This window comes from Nansenia antarctica (assembly GCF_963989245.1).
Source record: "Nansenia antarctica genome assembly, chromosome: 3".
In the NCBI taxonomy this organism is placed as follows: domain Eukaryota; kingdom Metazoa; phylum Chordata; class Actinopteri; order Argentiniformes; family Microstomatidae; genus Nansenia; species Nansenia antarctica.
This window is the reverse complement of record NC_137688.1, coordinates 85,074,848-85,083,895: the sequence shown is the minus strand read 5'-3', so window position 1 is coordinate 85,083,895 and position 9,048 is coordinate 85,074,848. Positions and strand designations below refer to the sequence as shown.

Genomic DNA, 9,048 nt, shown 5'->3' with positions numbered 1-9,048 from the left:
CAGACACTAGATTACACTAGACACTAGACACACTTCAGCCACTAGAGGGCCTACTGCGTTATTCAGTGTGTTGTGGCGCGTGTCGTGTCGAGTAGAGGAGAGCCAATAGCCACACATTTCACAAGCATTGTCTACAAATGGTTCTCTTTTTTTTTTTCAACAGCATGTTCTTTATAGCTGCAATAAAACTGTTTGTTTAATTGACCCATGCGTTGGTGTTTGTTGGTGAGAAGTGGTGAGTGTTGAGCAGTCCTACCGGTCACACCTCAGTGAGACATAAATCACATTAACAGCAGCGTATCCGGCTGTGGAAATCTGCTTGAGAAAATTCAAGACTGGATGCTTGAATTAATCATGGTTGATCCAGCATCTGCTCCTATTCAATTGAAGGTGTGTGTGTGTGTGTGTGTGTGTATCAGATGTGTGTGTGTGTGTGTGTGTATCAGATGTGTGTGTGTGTGTGTATCAGATGTGTGTGTGTGTGTGTGTGTGTATCAGATGTGTGTGTGTGTGTTTGTCTACAGAGCTCAAGGCCACAGGGGAGGAACCCTCCGCATGCCTTCTCTACCAGCGCATGGTGGCTGGCTGGCCATGAAGCTGCTGCCAGAGAGGGTGATGCTGGTTCTCAGAAGGTCGTCTGGCCGTGGTCTTTACACAGCTGGCCCCACCCTAACCCTGCCCTGACGTAGCCAGGCCCTAACCCTGCCCTGACGTAGCCAGGCCCTAACCCTGCCCTGACGTAGCCAGGCCCTAACCCTGCCCTGACGTAGAGCTAACAGCCCTAACCCTGCCCTGACGTAGAACACAGCCAGGCCCTAACCCTGCCCTGACGTAGAACACAGCCATGTCCTAACCCTGCCCTGACGTAGCCATGACCTAACCCTGCCCTGATGTAACCAGGCCCTAACCCTGCCCTGACGTAACCAGGCCCTAACCCAGCCCTGATGTAGCCAGGCCCTAACCCTGCCCTGACGTAGCCAGGCCCTAACCCAGCCCTGATGTAGCCAGGCCCTAACCCTGCCCTGATGTAACCAGGCCCTAACCCTGCCCTGATGTATCCAGGCCCTAACCCTGCCCTGACGTAACCAGGCCCTAACCCAGCCCTGATGTAGCCAGGCCCTAACCCTGCCCTGATGTAACCAGGCCCTAACCCTGCCCTGATGTAGCCAGGCCCTAACCCTGCCCTGATGTAGCCAGGCCCTAACCCTGCCCTGACGTAGCCAGGCCCTAACCCTGCCCTGACGTAGCCAGGCCCTAACCCTGCCCTGATGTAACCCCACCCTAACCCTGCCCTGACGTAGCCAGGCCCTAACCCTGCCCTGACGTAGCCAGGCCCTAACCCTGCCCTGATGTAGCCAGGCCCTAACCCTGCCCTGATGTAGCCAGGCCCTAACCCTGCCCTGACGTAGCCAGGCCCTAACCCTGCCCTGATGTAGCCAGGCCCTAACCCTGCCCTGATGTAACCAGGCCCTAACCCTGCCCTGACGTAGCCAGGCCCTAACCCTGCCCTGACGTAGCCAGGCCCTAACCCTGCCCTGATGTAGCCAGGCCCTAACCCTGCCCTGACGTAGCCAGGCCCTAACCCTGCCCTGACGTAGCCAGGCCCTAACCCTGCCCTGACGTAGCCATGTCCTAACCCTGCCCTGACGTAGCCAGGCCCTAACCCTGCCCTGACGTAGCCATGTCCTAACCCTGCCCTGACGTAGCCAGGCCCTAACCCTGCCCTGACGTAGCCAGGCCCTAACCCTGCCCTGACGTAGCCAGGCCCTAACCCTGCCCTGACGTAGCCAGGCCCTAACCCTGCCCTGATGTAACCCCACCCTAACCCTGCCCTGACGTAGCCCCACCCTAACCCTGCCCTGACGTAGCCAGGCCCTAACCCTGCCCTGACGTAGCCAGGCCCTAACCCTGCCCTGACGTAGCCCCACCCTAACCCTGCCCTGACGTAGCCAGGCCCTAACCCTGCCCTGACGTAGCCAGGCCCTAACCCTGCCCTGACGTAGCCAGGCCCTAACCCTGCCCTGACGTAGCCAGGCCCTAACCCTGCCCTGACGTAGCCCCACCCTAACCCTGCCCTGACGTAGCCATGTCCTAACCCTGCCCTGATGTAGCCAGGCCCTAACCCTGCCCTGACGTAGCCATGTCCTAACCCTGCCCTGATGTAGCCAGGCCCTAACCCTGCCCTGACGTAGCCCCACCCTAACCCTGCCCTGATGTAGCCAGGCCCTAACCCTGCCCTGACATAGCCATGTCCTAACCCTGCCCTGACGTAGCCAGGCCCTAACCCTGCCCTGACGTAGCCATGTCCTAACCCTGCCCTGACGTAGCCAGGCCCTAACCCTGCCCTGACGTAGCCAGGCCCTAACCCTGCCCTGACGTAGCCAGGCCCTAACCCTGCCCTGACGTAGCCAGGCCCTAACCCTGCCCTGATGTAACCCCACCCTAACCCTGCCCTGACGTAGCCCCACCCTAACCCTGCCCTGACGTAGCCAGGCCCTAACCCTGCCCTGACGTAGCCAGGCCCTAACCCTGCCCTGACGTAGCCCCACCCTAACCCTGCCCTGACGTAGCCAGGCCCTAACCCTGCCCTGACGTAGCCAGGCCCTAACCCTGCCCTGAGGTAGCCAGGCCCTAACCCTGCCCTGACGTAGCCCCACCCTAACCCTGCCCTGACGTAGCCATGTCCTAACCCTGCCCTGACGTAGCCATGTCCTAACCCTGCCCTGATGTAGCCAGGCCCTAACCCTGCCCTGACGTAGCCATGTCCTAACCCTGCCCTGATGTAGCCAGGCCCTAACCCTGCCCTGACGTAGCCCCACCCTAACCCTGCCCTGATGTAGCCAGGCCCTAACCCTGCCCTGACGTAGCCATGTCCTAACCCTGCCCTGATGTAGCCAGGCCCTAACCCTGCCCTGATGTAGCCAGGCCCTAACCCTGCCCTGACGTAGCCAGGCCCCACCCTAACCCTGACGTAGAGCTAACAGCCCTAACCCTGCCCTGACGTAGCCAGGCCCCACCCTAACCCTGACGTAGAGCTCACAGCACAGCCAGGCCACTGGAATCCAAACAAAGCCCACGGGACACAACACTGGCTCCTCCTAACAAAGCCTGACCCACAGCCTGTCTGTGTGTGACAGGCTGCACTCACATGGAAAAAATAGTACCCTTTTGTTCCATTTTTGTCTATGACGCTGTCAAGAGCCAACTACTGTATATCATTTGTCTGTTTAGATTAGACGCTGAACTAAAGATGACAGTCTAAAATACAGTGCTGTATCAGAACGTGAATGTTGTAGAGAGACGGTATGCACTTATGTTCTTTTAATGGCCAATTCATCATAGCGAACATCCCCCTTTGGCTTTGCTAGGGTGAGATTTCACAATAATGGCGTCAGGGCAGGTCACCTGACCTGTGGTTGGCAGACTTGAGAGGAAGAGTAAACGGGTGAATCTGAAAGCACGAGGAACATTCCAGAACTGTGTTCCATAGAGTGAAGGTGGACTGAGCCTCAGAACAGCCGCAGCCATCATAAAATGCCATTTCTCTGTTGTGCCCCCCCGCCCCCCACCCCCTGCCCCCTTATAACTTGACGAGTCATTATCTAACCTGAAATAACAGCGGTGACGGGGTGAAGTCTGGACAATGGCTCTACTGTTAGAGAGCACTACGGCCCCTGGTCTGCCTCGGCCAAGACGACCAGGAGCGTGAGAAGAACCACTACACCAAGGGAGGACCGTACAACAAAAGGAAATACTGTCAAAATACCCTCCTATCAAAAGACAAGTCTAGATCAGCGGTTCCCAACCTTTTTGGACTCAAAGGCCCACTTAAGAAATCTCAAAAGTATTCGCGGCCCACACAGGCATTTTTACGGACGCGTACATTTGTTTTCCGTGTCATCATTAATCTCTCATTCTTATTGGATATTTCATATGCATCATCATACAATCACCATACATACAGTGCAGTAGGCCTAGTAGTAGCACACTGATGATGCATTTTTGAAGGTTTTAAAGAAAAAAAAATACAGTACCATGCATGTCTTTTTTTTATTAAAACTTTTTGTAAAACAAAACGGTTCTAAAAAAATATTTTGCCCATGATTTGGCGGTCCACTTGCAGTACTCTCGCGGACCACCAGAGGGCTGCGGCCCATAGGTTGGGGTTGGGTCTCGATACTTCCACACAGGTCAACACTGCTGCACAGCGTTTCATTTCGCTGTGTTCTTCTTGTTTAACTCATCAGTGGAAAAGCACTACCGGTACTTCCTGCTTCTCATCATGGGAGCTCCAGGGGTGGGGCAGTCCCCCCCCAGCCCCCCCCCCCCCCCCCCCAGCCCTGACCAGGCCCTGACCAGCGCTGTTCACACTGAGGTGACAGATAATCCCCCACTTCCAATCTGATTTTAATCACACTGTACATAATCCCTACGTCTGGCTGCAAGGAGAGGGGTAAGCTCCAGAGAGCCCTCCTCGACAACACAGACATCGTGACGTAAGCATAGTCTGTGAAGAATGGTCCTCACTTCCTGAAAACACAAGATCCTTTATGAAGATCAATGTCTTTTGGGGGGGATTTAGAAAGTAGTGAAATGTGTATATGTACAGTGGGGGAAATAAGTATTCAACACATCAACAATTGTTTCAACAAAAATTCAACATACTTCCATTGCAGCTATTCACATGAAATGTTACATTGGTATTAACTAGTGTTGTTCCGATACCGATACTAGTATCGGCATGGCCGCCGATACGCACAAAAATGCTGGTATCGGTATCGGCGAGTACTTTACAAAAACGTAAGTTTCTTTTTTTTTTTTTACTTAAGTTTTACAAAAACTTTACGAGTTTTACAAAGGTTTTGAGCAGTGCCAGACTAAGTGTTAGCAATAATTTTACATCGAGGTTAGTATGCGGCTCAAAAAACATGTTCTTTTGTTTTGTTTTTTCAAACGCCGTGGTATCGGATCGGTACTCGGTATCGGCAAGTACTGCACGGTCAGGTATCGGTATCGGTATCGGGATCAAAAAATGGTATCGGAACAACACTAGTATTAACTCGATAAAACTATGCAGGGAAATAAACTGTAGCATTCCAATCCATAAAAAAGATCTATGTTCAATAAAGTGGAATGACACAGGAAAAAAGTATTGAACACAGTAAGAAACCCAAACCAGGTAATGCCACTAATGAGTTCTCCTCCCTGTGCTAATTAGGCTACAATCAGCTGGGTGAGTGCATGTTGGCCGGTAAGTACTTCCACTCCTTGAAAAAGGGTTTCCACCTCTGAATGCAAGCAAACCATCATTTTGTCACCAAGGTTTCCAGCCCTGCGACATACCAGCGTCATGTCCAGGGGGTGTACTTGTACATCAAGCCGCCTCACGCTACGGAAACAGGAGATAGGCCCCTGCTCTATGGGCCATTAGGCTGGAGAACCATCAGCCTAACCGTCAGAGAGTTAGTCGGAAGAGTAGCCCAGGAGCACAAGGACCACTCCAGCAGAGCTCCAGACAGACCTGGAAGCAGCAGGTACAGTTGTCACAAAGAAAACAATAGGCATTGCACTCCACCGCCACGGTGTCCATTCGCGATCACCCCGGAGGACTCCATTACTGAAGAAAAGGCATGTTGAAGCTTGTTTGATGTTTGTAACCAGAGCGAAACCACCCTTTTCAAGCGGAGCATCCGTTGGTTCTTTGCTCCGGGAGTTACTTCGAATGCGCGTTCTCACAGCTCCAAACGACGCAGAGCAAAGAGAATTGTATCCTAAACTCCGATTCCAAGTGAAGCAAATGTTCTAGTGAGAACACACCCTGAGGTATACTTTAAGGCTCTGACAACATTCTAAACTGCGGACGAAAATTGTATAATTACAGTCCAACATGGTCCCCTGTCTATGCATGTCAGTGGTCACACCAAATACACAATCCTAGTGACCATCAAGATACATGCACAGAGACATCTTCAGGAAAAACTCAAAACTGTAACAGAATATTAGAGAAGAACCTAAACAGGTTGTTTGTCGTTACTTGAATGCTAGAGTAATTACAACAGCAGCAGCTTGGCTTTAACCCTCAGAATAGGTGAGATGACACACCTGAGCTGGGTCTAAAGTTCCCTTCAACAATGCACTTCATTATACTGGTTATAATGGTTAGAACCTCATGTTTCAAAAGTCAGAACCTGCGTGGGTCAGCCTGTTTGCTACACTGTAGAACACTTTTGGTGACCATTGAAACCCATTGTGAGTTGTACAATTTGAATTTTCTTTCTTCAGCTTTCTTAATTCACAGTTGTGTGAACATTATGAAGTTCACACAAGTCACATGTTATCATGTGTTTAAAGACATTGTCTATATGCAACATTGGGTGTTTAAGGGTTATTAGTGCCACCCTGTGGTCAAACAGGGAGACAGTGACAGATTATGGAAGTGCAGATTGTAAAATGTCAAATTATGTGTCAAATGATGTGTCATGCCAACCTTTTTTGCCATTTCCGCAACTTTACGTTTCCCGACTTTCACCATCCCCTGTCATATTCTAAAGGTTAGTTGGACACATCTGTCAGGGTGAGACATGAGAGGAAGACTATTTAATCAAGGCCTATTCTACGTACATTTAACCTTAAATGACCTAATTAGGTCAACAGTAAACTTAATTTCTATACTTGAATTGAAGAAAGTGAGAAAGACAGTAAAAAGCTCGGACAATTCAGCTGGAGAAAGCACATTTATAATTAAGTATACGTTTAAGAAAGAAGTATGAGGAAGAACAATAGTTGCACACTAATAGATAATGATTAATAATACTAAGTTATGTGAAGAATTATAGTTGGACTTGCAATAGCAGCCCACTAACTTATATGACGCAGGATAACTCTAGTTGGCTTGCTAGTTACTTAGCTGTCTATATGGTGGCATCCTATCTAGTTAGTCTACTTGTAAGAGACGGAGCTAACAGGCTGGAGACATCGCTAGAACTAGTGTATTAGCGGACTCCCAAATGGCTGTTTTTAATCAGTGAGAAGGCTTTTAACGAGTGCACACTAAGAGGTTGAATCAAGATAGAGTGAGCGATATAGAAGGGAGGTGCAGCAGCTACATTACCTTCAGACCACTAGGGCCAGGCTCTTGTAGGAGCGTATCACCAGGCAGACGGCCTCCGGTCTGGGAGCCGCTCAGGGGAACAGCGTTGATGCTGACCATCTCATCTCCAGCCTGGAGCCTGGTGGATGCCTGGCTGCCCTCCTGAAACACAACAGGCCATAGCACCTGAAACACAAACAGGCCATAGAACCTGAGACACAACAGTGTATTAGGCCCTCCAGCCTAGATATTGCGGTTTGTCATGCTGTTATTCATACTGTAATAACTAAACAAATACAAACATGTTTTACACAGCTAGTGTTTGTAACTGGGGCCATGTTTAGAGGTGATAGATTGATTTTAGTATCCTAAATGCTGAGGTTATCCTCTTTCAAACAAATGTATTTCAGAGTGCATATAAGCGATTGTGAAAAGGCAAGGCAAACAGGTAAATAGTCGATCATAATCCATTTGTATTTATTCGTAGTATTAATTGTAGCAATGGACTAATCTCCCAAGAGAAAAAAATGACCTTCCTCTAAAAGAAACATTTGAGTTTTCAGATCTCATTAGGGAAGTGTCTTTTTCTAACAACTCTTTTGTCATGGTTCAATGGCTCAGAAGAATATCACATTCCTTTTGGTTGAGAAATACAGAGAACTGCAGCAGACAGACACACTCTTTAACCCCGACATGGCTTTGATTCCACTTCATTAGGTTCTTCCTTTCCAAGCCTCAATGAAGAGGAAGACTACTGACCAGCTAATGGAACATGAGGCCTATGAGATGCATGTATTTTACAATTAGGCTAACAAATGATGAATCCAAAGGGAACAGCATGAATTGACATGACTCCAATTGCAGACACCACTTTTCTACAAGATAAGCGTTAGTTCTTCCTCCAAGCTGAGCCTATTCGTGATTATCTAATATTTACATGAATTTTCAGCAAAAAGAGAAGCCAACATTATGATATCAGTCAGTTGTCCCAAAAGGCCATTTGGCAGTGGCACCTATGAACCCTAACAAGATGCATCTCAACAATAAGGCGTCATTGAGACACGGTTGCCTGTGTCCGCTGCTGACAGGGGAGCAGAGAGCAAGAGAGAGGGCCAGCCAATAGCAACCAGAGAGCTCTCACACCATGGCCTTATGGTCCCATATCTGACCAATGACCGTCTCCCATCCGGGAGGCCAAGCTCAACCACAGATGTAGGATTGAGGAGCGCTTTCAGAACAACTCCGACCCCAGACACATGTGGCAAGGCATCACAGATTATAAACCCCAAAACACAGCTCAACCACGTCTACGCTCGCTTCCACCGGGGTAACAAGGTTCCGGCCATCTTGTTATTGTGCCCCCCCCAGACGACCAGCCCCTCACACTATACACCATGGAAGTGTGCTGTGGCCTGAGGAAGGTGAACGCAGGCACTGACGGAGTCCCTGGCCGTGCCCTCAGGGAGTGCGTTGGGCAGCTGGCCGTGAGGGGTCATTTGACCCCTGTGAGTAAAGAAAAATGTTCTATCTTTGCACTCAATCAAATGTCAGGACCCTCCTTTCATGACCTTTCCTAGATATGTGCGTTCTACCACCCCAGTATCCAAAATCACACCAGGATAAACTAGTATAAAGTTATTTTTCTGTGTAGGAAGCAGGCTAATTTACAAGCGGTCAACTAGTGGTCGTTGTGTGTAAATAGCAGCTTGAGCGTTGTAAAGAGGCTCTTTTAGTAGGTAAAAAAGGCACGGCTGTTCTAGTGTTAACCTGTCACAGGCCCAGGCAGTCGTCCCCACGTGCCTCAAGTCAACAACCATTGTGCCGGTGCTGAAGAACCCCGCTGCAGCGGACCTAAATGACTGCCCTGTTCCACTAACACCCACCATCATGAAGTGCTTCGAGAGCTTGGTACTGCGTTACTTTAAAGACCACCTACCCCCCACACTGACCACCAATTT

At 49.8% G+C, this 9,048-nt stretch overlaps 1 pseudogene across 1 annotated transcript in view; it reads right to left on the bottom strand.

Annotated features, from left to right (window-relative positions):
• LOC308154534 (protein Shroom2-like) overlaps positions 1-8,586 on the bottom strand; it is a 23,744-nt pseudogene extending 15,158 nt beyond the window's left edge. The window contains exons 1-3 of the transcript in view: positions 8,530-8,586; positions 7,112-7,276; positions 3,411-3,451 (exon numbers count right to left, since the gene is read on the bottom strand). The product of the transcript in view is annotated as a protein Shroom2-like (transcript). The remainder of the gene's footprint in view (positions 1-3,410; positions 3,452-7,111; positions 7,277-8,529) is intronic.
• Between the last annotated feature and the right edge of the window lie 462 nt (positions 8,587-9,048).